Source organism: Meriones unguiculatus, chromosome 6 (genome assembly GCF_030254825.1).
Source record: "Meriones unguiculatus strain TT.TT164.6M chromosome 6, Bangor_MerUng_6.1, whole genome shotgun sequence".
In the NCBI taxonomy this organism is placed as follows: Eukaryota; Metazoa; Chordata; class Mammalia; order Rodentia; family Muridae; genus Meriones; species Meriones unguiculatus.
The window spans coordinates 80,659,816-80,672,490 of record NC_083354.1 but is presented as its reverse complement, the minus strand read 5'-3'; the positions used below and the strand labels follow the sequence as shown (position 1 = coordinate 80,672,490).

The following is a 12,675-nucleotide window of genomic DNA, read 5'->3' as shown; positions in this document are numbered from 1 at the left end:
AATTTGCAGGCAAATGGTGGGAACTAGAAAAGATCATCTTGAGTGAGGTAGCCCAGAAGCAGAAAGACACACATGGTATATACTCACTCATAAGTGGATATTAGCCATATGATATAGGCTAAACATACTAAAATCTATATTCCTAAAGAAGCTAAACAACAAGGAAGACCCTAGGGAAGATGCTCAATCCTCATTCAGAAGGACGTGTGATAGACATTGGAAGCAAGAAAAGACAGGGAACTGGGCAGGAACCTACCACAAATGGCCTCTGAAAGACTCTACTAATCAAGGTATCAAAGCAGAGGCTGAGACTCATAGGCAAACTTTGGGCAGAATGCAGATAATCTTAGGAAAGAATGAGGAGATAGACTTGGATGGGACAGGAGCCCCAAAAGGGGACGAACAGAGCCAAAAAACTGAGCCCTAGGGGACTTGCAGAAACTGATATCCCAATCAAAGCTAAAGCATGGTGAGGATCTAAAACCCTGGCTCAGATGTAGTCCATAGTCTCAGTCTTCACGTGGGATCCCTAAGAAAAGGATCAGCAGCTTTCTTGGCATGAATGCAGTTGTAGGCTCTCTGATCACTTCCTCCTGGGGGGAGCAGCCTTGCCAGGCTTCAGAGGAAGACAATGCAACCAATCCTGATGAGACCTGATAGGCTAGGGTCAATTAGAAGGGGAGGAAGACCTCACTTATCAGTGGATTAGGGGAGGGGCATGGGAGAGAAGAGAGAGAAAGGGTGGAATTGGGAGGAGAGAAGGGAAGGGGACACAGCTGGGATACAAATTGAATAAATTGTAATAAATAATAATAATTATTTTTTAAATTTAGTTGATACCCTTGTAGTATCAATTAGAATCAATTACAAGACATCACAAATTCATATACCATTTTTTGTTTTTTACCTAATATGTGGACTCTCTAATGTCTACCCTGTCATAGCATTCAATTTTTTTTTTTTTTGCTCTGGGAATATTTTGTCGAGATTACTCTAAGATTATTGCTTCTACTACATTGTAATTGTTCTAGCTTAATTATTCATTGACCTTAAACCTTTTACATTACATAGCTTCCCGTTCAGTCAACTTGTATTCCACAGGATGCTCCATATTAATCTTTAGTTAAAAAGGAAACTTTACTGTGAATGCAGTTAATTTGGTGGAAATAAAAAGGTAACATTCTCTTTAGGGGTGTGTGAATCCAAGGATTTCCAGTCATTAGAGCTCTTACTTAACTTTACTTCTGTTTTGTTTTAATCTGCAGTGTATGGTGAAGGGTATAACATCCATAGTTACGTTCACTAGTTTAATCTGTTTAATCTGGTCAGATGATATCTAAGTTATGTGCTTTTGTCAAGAGACAATCCCCAGAGAAAAAATCATGTCAAAGGGATGGAGTTCAGATATGGGACTTCCGTTAGAACTAGCCACTGGGTTAAAAATAGCAGAAATTTATTTGACATAGAGAAGTACACTCCTGAGACATCCAGCAACAACAAACACTTTATTCTTTCTCTAACCCCAGAATAACATCCTTAAACACATTCCCAGCCCAGCACTCTTCCAGAACTCACATCTGTTGCCAGTGGCTGCCTCAAATTCTCATCATTGTCAATTAGTTAATTTTTGGGTTGAAGCTAGGCTTTCCATCAGGACTGTCTGCATTGTCTTTCTCTGTGGCCTGATAGAAGAGGGAGGGAGGGTGGGATTGGGAAGGAATGAGGGAGGGGGCTACAGCTGGGATACAAAGTGAATAAATTGAAATAAATAAAAAACTAAATTAAAAAACAATAGAAAACAAAACAAAACAAAAAACCCACCGACAAGAAAAAGCTAGGCTTTCCAATTTATTAGTGAAGTGATCTTACTGAATTTATTGTGTGTAACTTTCAGTTGTTGTCCATAAATTTGGGGAAAAACATACAGCCAGACAATATGTAAAATTCATAAAGTAGGGCTTGTTGCATTACAAACAGTAACAGTAGGAAGATAATAGACAAATGAAAATGACATACTAGTTAAGACAGAATTTTTCACTCTCAGTTATTTGCCTTCTTGGGTAAATGTGCCTAGCTGGAAATCTCATTCTCTTGATATTCCATGTCAACAAGTTTCAAGATTGGCTAAATTCTGTTTATCAGACCCTGACTCTAATTCATATTGCTTTATTTTGTCTCTATTTTCTTTTGAAAATTTTTTTTTTGCTTTATTATTTATTACAATTTATTCACTTTGTAGCCTGGCTATATACCCCTCCCTCATCTCCTCCCACTTGCTTCCTTCCTCCTTCTTCTCCTTCTCCATGCCCCTCCCCTAGTTCACTGACAGGGGAGGTCCTCCTCTAACTGATCAGGTTAGGGCTGGCTGCATTGTCTTCCTCTGTGGCCTGGCAAGCTGTCAGGAGGATGTGATCACAGGAGGAGGTGATGAAAGAGCTGACCACTGAGTCCATGTCAGAGACAGCTTCTGCTCCCATTACTAGGGTACTCACTTGGAGACTGAGCTGCCATGGGCTACATCTAAGCAGGGGGTCTATGTCCTCTCCATGCATGGTCCTTGGTTGGAGCATCTGTCTCTGCAGAGCCCAGATTCTTCGGCTCTGTTGGTCTCCTTGTGGAGCTCCTGACTCCTTCAGGTCTTTCTATCTCCCTCTTCTTCCATAAGATTCCCTGTATTCTGCCCAAGGTTTGGCTATCAGACCTATCATCTGCTTCCATACCCTCCAGGGTATATTCTTTCAGAGGTCTTCTGTGGTAGGTTCCTTCCCTGTTCCTTGTCTTCTCCCAATTCTGATGCCTATTTTCTAAGTATCTTAGTGGAAGGCTTTTCTTTTATGTAAGCAAAAATGATATAAAATCATTCATTATATTTTATTGTTCATAAAGAATGACAAAACTATTGTCAGGCTGGAAATTGGGGTGGCCTGGAAAGCTCTGGGGGAAGAAGTTTAACATGATCAAAATGTATCATTCAAAGTCTTAAATAATGAATAAAATGATTTTTAAGTTTAAAAAGACAAAAAAAAAACAACCAAAGAATGATGCTTCTTTTAAGGTTGAGGACAAGATTTAGTACTTATATTTATCTCCATATTTGGGTTTACTTTTTTTGGGGGGGTCCTCTGGTATGATTATTTATAGCCTGAAAATTATGTGTTGCATTCAAATCACAAATTAGGTAGCTCAACTTGATATTGTCCTTCTTGATATGTGTGAATAAGAGAAAGCAATAGACAAACAAAGAACAAAACAAACATATTAAAACAAGCACATGAACTGATAAGTTCTTTAACAGAACTTTTGAAAATAATTCATTTTTATCTGTCTTCATATTTCCTAAGAAAGGGACCTCTCTGCTTTTCTTGATGTAATAGGCTCTGGGCATTGAAAAAAGATCAGTGCTTTCAACCAAAAATTCTTAGAAAATTTCCTAATGTATTCCAGAGGGTTTGTTATCATCAGTCTGATTGTTTTTAGGTATACTGTTTAAGACTTTCATTAAATCACTTCTCCCTGAAGCTGAAATTGAGAGTCATTAGGTTGATCCAGTTAGATTGCTCATGCATAGCCAGTTACAATCCAGGGACCCCTTGTTTCAGATTAACAATTTCAGATTAAACATGGCTTGGACATAGTGGATTCAGTAGCCTAGAGTTAGACCAAAGTCAGTCATTAAGGCAGTTATGAAAGAAGATTGCAGATGAAAAGTGGGCAGGTTTCAGTTCTTGAGTAGGAGTTAAAACTTTAAATGATATATTACATATTTGAGAAGATTCTCTGCCACTGGCATACAGTTCAAGTTCCATTTGCCTATTTTGGGAAAGGCAGGGAACAGTGATTAAGCCAGGATAGAAGAAAGATTGAAGGAGGCAGAGGACTTTGAAGAACCATTACAACACGAATCTGGCATGATCTCTTGGCACCTTCACTTTTTCTTCATGAATTAACTTGAAATACCTTCTTTCTCTCTCTCAGCAGCTTTGATCCCCGGAATTTTCCATTTAAGGTTTCACTGTCTCATATTTCAAGTTACTTTTATTACATGTGTGATAAGCATAGTTTTAAGTTTATATCCAACATGCTTGTTCCCTGGCAATCTTGCTCAGCATAATCTCAGAGCCTTTTAGTGTGAACGGGGTCCACATTAAATAGCTGAGAAGCCCTTCGGGACAAAGTGATGGTGCAGTTACAGACTTAACATTGTTGTACTAGAATTCGTAGGTGTGTGAAATTATCTTAATGGCTTTGAGAAATAAGCCTTCCTGTTCCTACGGGACTGTTTGTCTAGTTCCTCAGGGTGGCCTCATACTCCTGACAGAAGCCTCCTATCCTCCAGGCAGCACAGAATAGAAACGACATTTCCTTGTGTATATAAGTCAGTAATTATGCCATAACCTCAAAGAGTCTGAGGGAAAAATTTGAGTTCTCACTGTTTATGCAGCCCGTGAAAATGTTGATTTCTTTTCCATTAACCCCGAGCATATGACTGTCTATATACACACACTCACTCCCAAAAAGTATGACAGAAAAAAAAAATCTCTGTTGTTTTAAGCTAGTTTGTGGTAATTTGTTATGCACCATTAAAAACTAGCACTTTTTTCTAGATATTAATTTAGAATTACATCTTTAGGTTAATTTCTTTATACTTGTCAGAAAACATAATTTAGTTTCTTGAACAAAGCAAGCATGCTATTAAGGTTTTTGGTACATTAATTCTCTGATCAATACACCATTTAAAAAACGTTCTCCCAACGTTTCTTTTCACCAACTAAAAGTCTTTCAATTTTTTTTTCTCACCCTACTGTTTTTTTTTACTTTCTAGAAAATCCATTCCCTTATTAGCTTAACAAACACATTCATGCTGGCTTAAAACAAGTAAGCAATCAACACGTATCTAAAATTACTTTAATAAGGGAAAGATGGATTATGATATTTTGAATTATGTCACTACAATCAATATTTTTTTAACTTATAAGTATTAAATCATAGAATTATGCCATGTGGAGATGTTATGAACAAACTAAAATTTTAAATGATTTTACTTGTTGTTTCCCAATTACATGAATATACACAGAATGAAAAATTACTAATCTTTATTAGTCACTTGGAATGAATTTGGCAGTTCTTCAAGGTTTTAATAATTTGTTCAGGATTAAGTGGATAACAACAAGATCAATGATAATCATGAACTCCTGTCAAGCCCATAGAAACAATTTTATGAATTAAATATTGTTTCTTTAATCTTAGAAATGAGAAAACAGAGACATTAAATAAATCATTTTAAACTACTTTTCTTCTCTAAATACTTGCTTTTCATTTTTTCTCTAAATACTTTCTATCTTAAATAACATACTAATTTCGTATTCATGGGTTTACATTTTTTATTGAAAACAGATTCTTCTTTGATATAATATCCTTCCCTCCACTTCATTTTCCTCCCAGTTCCCCTCATTTTTTTTTTCTCTTCCCCAAGGCTACTCCCCCTGTCTTTCCCTTCAGAAAACAATAGGCCTTGAAGAGACAACAACCAAGCATGACAAAACAATATTAAATAAGACAGGGTAAAAGCTCTCATATTATGGATGAACAAGGCAACCCAATAGGAGGAAGAGAGCAGGCAAAAGATAAAAAAGATTTTATATACATACATATGTATATATATCACACCTACTTCCACTCTTTTTTTAATTACATTATTATTTTTTAGATTAATTGCCACTTATTTACTTGTATCCCAGCTGTAGCCCCCTCCCTCCCCCTTTCCCTATATCACCCTCCCTCCCTCATCTCCTCCCTGCCACTCTCTAAGTCCACTGATAGGGGAGGTCCTTCTCCCCTTCCATCTGACCCTGGCTTATCAGGTTTCTTCAGGACTGGCTGCAATGTCCTCCTCTGTAGCCTACCAAGGCTGCTCCACCCTCAGATAGTGGGGAGGTTAAAGAGTCAGCCACTGAGTTCATGTCAGAAACAGTCCCTGTTCCCCTTACTAGGGAACCTACTTGGATACTGAGCTGCCATGGGCTACGTCTGAGTAAGGGTTCTAGGTTTTATCCATACATGGCTCTTAGGAGTCCAACAAAACACTAAATTACCATCTATGACATACCTTTTGTTGTTGGATGTTGCTTATTTTTTTTTTCTTTTAATCAATCATGTTTGATCCTATCCTACTCTCTGGGCTATTAATTTGCCAGTTCCTGGCCATTCAGGCAGTCTAGGGCATGCAATCTATCTCATGGCATGGCCCTCAAGCTAAACCAGGCAAGGGTTGGCTGCACCCACAAATTCTGTGCCACCATTGCCCTAGCGCATATTTCAGGCAGGACAGATTGTAGGTCAAAGGTTTTGTGGCCGGGTTGTCCAGATTCCTTTTTTCATAGCCTACAGAGTATCTTCCATGAATATTTTCTATTTTAAATAACTTATTAATTGTAATCACAGAGTTTACAGGTATTTTTGTACATGTACAAATTGTGTGCCAATCTTATTCATCTATTCTAAGTATGGTTATACGTTAATTAGGTTTAAAAGTTTTGATTTTCATAATGAGGCATTATTATCTCAAAATTGTTTCCATAGATTCAAATTAGCTCATTGCTGCCAATGTAATCTTCCTCGAGGCACATGCTGACTGAGCATGTTAGTCATTCACTAAAAAACGTTCAATGACTCATCTTGCTAACTGCAAAAGTTCCAAATTATGATGTACATTTCAATGCTACCATGACCTCATTCTACCTATATTTTCTGTAGCATAAGACACTAGATTTAGCCAAATCAGAGAAGGTAATTATCACTATACCTACACATTCATGGATCATTGTTTTCTGATTTAATCCTGGACACCTGATAGTCCTCCTCCACCTCCATTTTTCAGAATAACATTTCCTCTTCAATTTTATGTGTCAATTTTCCCAGGAAGACTTCCTTTAATTCTGTATTTACACATATTATTTCTCTGACTTTGCACATATTGCATAGAACATATTGCATTTAAATTGACATTATAGTCTTTCCTCGTATTTCTATTGACTATCTTACTTCATACAGTAAAGTACTCCTCATGTGGAAATTATAGATATGTAAATATTTCTTACACAAGTGAATTTGGTAAACATTTCTTAGGAAATTTAAATTTATTTCTGAAATTGTTTGATGAAAAATGAATAAGTAGAATTGCTAAATACTTTTAGGTAAGAGCATTGTTTCCTTCATTTCCCTTAGCTGTCCAGCTGAGGGGTGTTCATACTGATGATAGCATACATATTGATGATAGCACTAAAGCTTTGTAAAGAAATAAATTGTTGTATTTTTTGTTGGGACAAGGCAATTTCTTTTACTGAATCTTTGTAAGTGATAGGCAAAATCCCCTACCCCTATAAAGTTCAGATTTCAGTTGAATGAAGTGATTATTAAACACAATAATTTTATCATACACAAGGGGGTGATATGGTAATAAGTGCTATGTAGATTAATATTTCAGAGGAGCTATGCTGATAAATGTTATAAATATGTAGATCATTATATTAGATATGGAACAAGGCTATCATAAGTGACTTGAAGATACATTCATTATAGCATACTTAGAGCAAAGGTATGTTAATTGCCATTATGCATAGATCAAATTTTCATAGATAGGGTAGGCTATAATAAATGCCATTAATACAATAAGTAAGGAAGCAGGGTTGATCAAAAATATAATATTTGAGTAATATGCTGTCTTAAACAGTTTCTTCAGTCCTTAATGTGATTTTGAAGTACAAGATACAACTTCTGTATAGATAAAGCACCCATTAAAAAAACAAAACAAAACTTTGGTTTAATTTGGCATACTAACAAATTATTTGACATTTTTGACATTCCTAATCACTAAACTAAATATAGAATTAGATCTTATATACTATTTGGGATGTTAATACAGACACATCATTATTATGTACTAACTTCTACCCTTCCAAAACGCTTATCTTGAAATCCTAACTCCTCATGATTATTTTGAGAGAGAACATATAAATAGTAAATGAGATTAATTCAGGTTCGGGAAGTATGCACTCCTGAAATATTACTTATGTCCTTATGAGAGAATGAGGACGTTGACAAAATACAGTTCAAAGTACTACCATAATGGACACAGCAAGACGACAACATAAAAAGCCAAACCTGCCAAGTAATTTTATGCTTCTAGCTTCAAGAACTGTAAGAAAATACATTTATATTACTCCAGCCACTTAGTTTTTAACATCTGGTTATTGAATCCTGAGTAGACTGAAACACGATTATATATAAGTCGGAAAAAAAGTCATAACAACCCTAAAAAGATAAAATAAGCAATCAAAACCAATTACAGGGTTTAGTTTGTGCTTTGATACATGACTGGAAATTGACAAATTTGTTCTGGGTGTGGTAGCTGTTCTTCAAGCTGACCCAGTGATGCATGGTTTTTGTTACGCGTGTTTTACATAATTTCAAATTATTCTATCCCTTTGGACCACTGACTCCATGAGAAGCTGGACTCCAGGTTATGCCCAGCGAGGTCTATGGAGAAGTTACAGTGGAGACCTTGTCCAACGGCCAGTACCAGCTTACCTGTCGTGTGGATGAACTATCTCAGCAACACGATGAACTGTCATGGCAAGGTCTAACTTTGTTCAAGCTTCCAGAAGACAGCAGATCTGAACAGTACGTTGATGGGGAACTCATCAAGGATGCCTACCCAGAGCTCTCAGGTTTATATTCACTCCTAAACATTCGAACCATATATGTTGATGTTTTAATTTACCAATGTTTATGGGAGGGGTGCATGGGTTTAATGCTAGGGACAGGCAGAACGTGTGGTGTTTGACAATTAAAGTGTAGCCAAATTTTTTAATTTACTTTGAAGTAATTTGTTATACAGCAACAGAAAGCTGAGAGAAAACTTGTGATATTTTTTTCCGAAGAGTGACTTCCCTGTGAGTTCATTTCTTTATTCATCTGTAAATATTTTTATAAACGCCCTAGCCATTGAGTAATCATTTGTTCATATATACATATATATGCATGTAGCCATGTGAAAATATTGATATGTATATAACCCCTACATCATCTGATGATCTTGCTTCTCTGGTTGAAAATTTGAATAATACAAAGTTATTTCCTAAAGCAAACACTTTTTCTAAGACTGTATAAATTATAATTTGAGCTGATGAGCCAATCACATTTCACCAGTATATCAGCCAACAGATTCATAAAATTTAAATGAATTAACTTTAGTTAATAATAAATATCTTGCATATTGAACACTCTGACAGGGAAGCATTCCATGAAGATTTAATTTTTTTTCAAAAAGAATGAATTTCAATCCAAAGTCTAGCATTTGTCTTCTTTAAAAATACATAGTTTCTTTATTCTTCTCTCACACTTAGGCTTATATTCTCCAAACTTCTTGAAACATCATCTTACGCTTATTCCTCTCCCTAGTTCTTCATTATAATTTTTTCATATTTTATCCATTCTTTGGCCATTAATACTCACCTTCCATTCTTCCGGTTGTACTAGCATGATTCCTAATATTCTGCTAATCTCTCTTTCCTGGCTCATCAGCCTTTGCATGTATGTTAGTCTATTCAGTCTTAGGTTTTTATATTTTTTACCTTCTTTGTTGTATCCCCCAACAAGTGGCTTCAGAGTCAAGCATGAGATCAGTGACTCTCAAATGTGGAATCATCGTTTGTAGTATCACTTTTCAACCATTTCTTCAAAATGTCTTCTCAGGTGTGTTGGAAAGACCTATAAAGCAGCATCGAAAACATTACCAGTAATTTCTTCCTCAAACCTTCAATCATTCCATATTCCCTATGTTAGCAAGTAATGTAATTATTCATTTGCAGAAAAGCTCAAAAATCTTTAGGTATTTATTTGCTTCACAATCTTACATCCAGCAACTTAATGTTCTACAAGAACAGAGAAAAATATTCTATCTTTGCTTTGTGTGACTCATAGTTACAGCTACAGTTTATGTAACTGTCAATTTTAAAGTGATCCACATTGCAAGCTTATTTTTCAAGTGAATATCTGATGAAAGTCAGTCAATAAAGTGCTAATTAACATACATTCTAAAATAAGATCTTTTATATATTTCTGCTTGTCATTGTTTAGAATTTTAAAATACTGTGCCAATAAGCAAATATAAGGACTAACAATGACTTGCTTATGCATATAAGAAATATCTTTATTAAATTAAATGAAAATATGTCTGATTCTATATTTTGGTTCTAGTTTCCTAAGATCTGAGACATCAACTGGTTATTTCTTAAGTTTATATATATACATATATATATAATATGTTCTATATAATACATATTATATATTTTTTCAAATTATATATGTTATATATAATTTCATAATACATTAAGTAGATTCGTAGTTGAATGAATCTTCAGAAATTCTATATATTTGCTTATATAGTGTCATAGTTTAATAACATCAAAATATTATGAGCTATTTTAAATCTGAGCTTTTATATCATTTTAACTTCATTCTAATTCCAAACATGGGGAGCTCAATAATTTTCTTTTTTTATTTTTTTAATTTTATTTTTCTTATTAGTTACATTTTGTTAACTCTGTGTCCCAGCTGTATCCCGCTCCCTCATTCCCTCCCCAACCCCACACTCCCTCCCTGGTTTCCTCCCTGCCCCTTTCCAAGTCCACTGATAGGGGAGGACCTCCTCCCCTTTCATTTGACCCTGTTTTATCAGGTATCTTCAGGGCTGGCTGCAAAGTCCTCCTCTGTGGTCTAACAGGACTGCTCCTCCCTGGGGGTGGGGTGGGGAGGTCAAATAATTTTCAATTTATCATCTTTATGTGCTTTCTCTCTCTTCCATCTTTGATAATAAATAAGATGTTGAAAATACTGTGTCTTACTTAGATAGCCTGATGGCACCTTGCTTACTTCACATATGACTGAATTTTTTACCAGAAAGTGTGATATTTTTATTCAAAGAAGTTATTCAGCTGCAGGAGTATGATCTTTTGGGAGGAAATCCAAAATATTTTACTCGAAAATTCTGTTTATTCCCTCTTTTATAATGCTGATCAGATTCTCCTGTCTGAAGCTTTTCATGTATTTTGCATGATGCCTGATGTGGTCAGTGGTCAGTGCTGAAGGTAGAAATGAAGTAGCAGCTAAGATCATAACCCTCTTGTAGCCTTAAAACTGCAGGGACTTTATTTTTTCTTTTTCTTTTTTAATAATTTATTTTTTAAATTAATTGCAGTGTATTCACTTTGTATACCAGCTGTAGGCCCCTCTCATCCCCTCCCATTCCCACCCTTCCTCATCTCCTCCCATGCCCCTCCAAGTTCATAATAGGGGAGGTCTTCCTCCCCTTCCCTTTGATCCTAGCTTATCAGGTCTCATCAGGACAGACAGCAGTACCTTCCTCTGCAACCTTTGAGGTAAGGCTCTTCCCTCCTCAAGAGGAGGTGATCAAAGACCCAGCCATTGAGTTCTTTTCAGAGAAATTCCTTGTTCCCATTACTAGGGTACCCACTTGGAGACTGAGCTGCCGTGGGCTACATCTGTGCAGGGGTTCTAGGTTATCTCCATGTGTGGTTCTTGGTTGGAGTATCAGTCTCAGAAAAGACCCCTGGGCCCAGATATTTGGTTCTGTTGCTGAGACTCATAGCCCAACACTGGGTAGAGTCCAGGGAATCATATGAAAGTAGGGGACATAGAAATACCTGCAGGGGACAGGAGCTCTATAAGGGATTTTGTTTTCTATGCAGACAGCTATGAAGTTATCAGGAAGAGAAACTTGTCTTCTTTTCCCTGATCAATTAGTGCGTCAATCTGAGACCCTGAATAGGACTTCACAAGTAAAGTTGCAACATAGTCTTCCATTTACTTTGCTTTGGTTTCAAATACCCATTAAAAGCTTTCTGGCCCCAAGGACAGAGCACTGGGTTGCAAATTGGAGCAAAAGCTGACACAGATCTGTATTTTCCAGGATTTTTCAAAGCACAAATCAGAGCTCTGTGGCCTCCCATGGAGTGACCAAAAATAGACATCCTCTGTGGGTCCACTGGGAAATTGGCATTTATGAGTCATGAAAGCTTCTCTGTCACATAAGGGGATATTCTGTAGTTAGTGTTCCAGGGATCTTCAGTGGCAGTCACATAAAACCCAGCGCGTGCCGCGGTCATCTTCTCCTTTAATATTGCAGACATAGGAGCTGGCGTCTGGAGCAATGACTACAAGGCTGTGTTCTGAGGCAGCTTGCTGAAAGCCCGACTTTGATATGAAATTTTGTTCTGTGCAAGTTCAACCAGGCAGCCAGTGGCTTGCAGGACGCTTTCCACTTGGCCTGTGGTGGTAAATCTGACTGTAGACAGCAAATCTCATTTTACATTTCAGCTCAACACTGTCATGTTCAAAAACTTTCTGGAGCTCTCCAAAGCACCTATTGCTGGAAACCTGTTTCAGCGCCATTATTCTCCTGTCCAATTCCTATTTGTTTGTTTGTTTTGTTTTTTTGTTTCTGCTTTGTGTTTTGTTTGCACCAAAGGGCAGTGGATCTCGGTGACTGGCTAAGACTGATTTTTTTTCTAGGATTCTTTCCTCCCCTCCTCCTCTTCTCTCCTTTTTTTTTGTTGCATTTCTTTTTTTTATTTTATTAATTACACTTTATTCATT

The 12,675-nt window shown here is 36.6% G+C and overlaps 1 pseudogene; it reads right to left on the bottom strand.

Annotated features, from left to right (window-relative positions):
- Positions 1-11,034: 11,034 nt before the first annotated feature.
- Positions 11,035-12,474, bottom strand: LOC110554534 (S-formylglutathione hydrolase-like; annotated as a pseudogene).
- Positions 12,475-12,675: the final 201 nt, after the last annotated feature.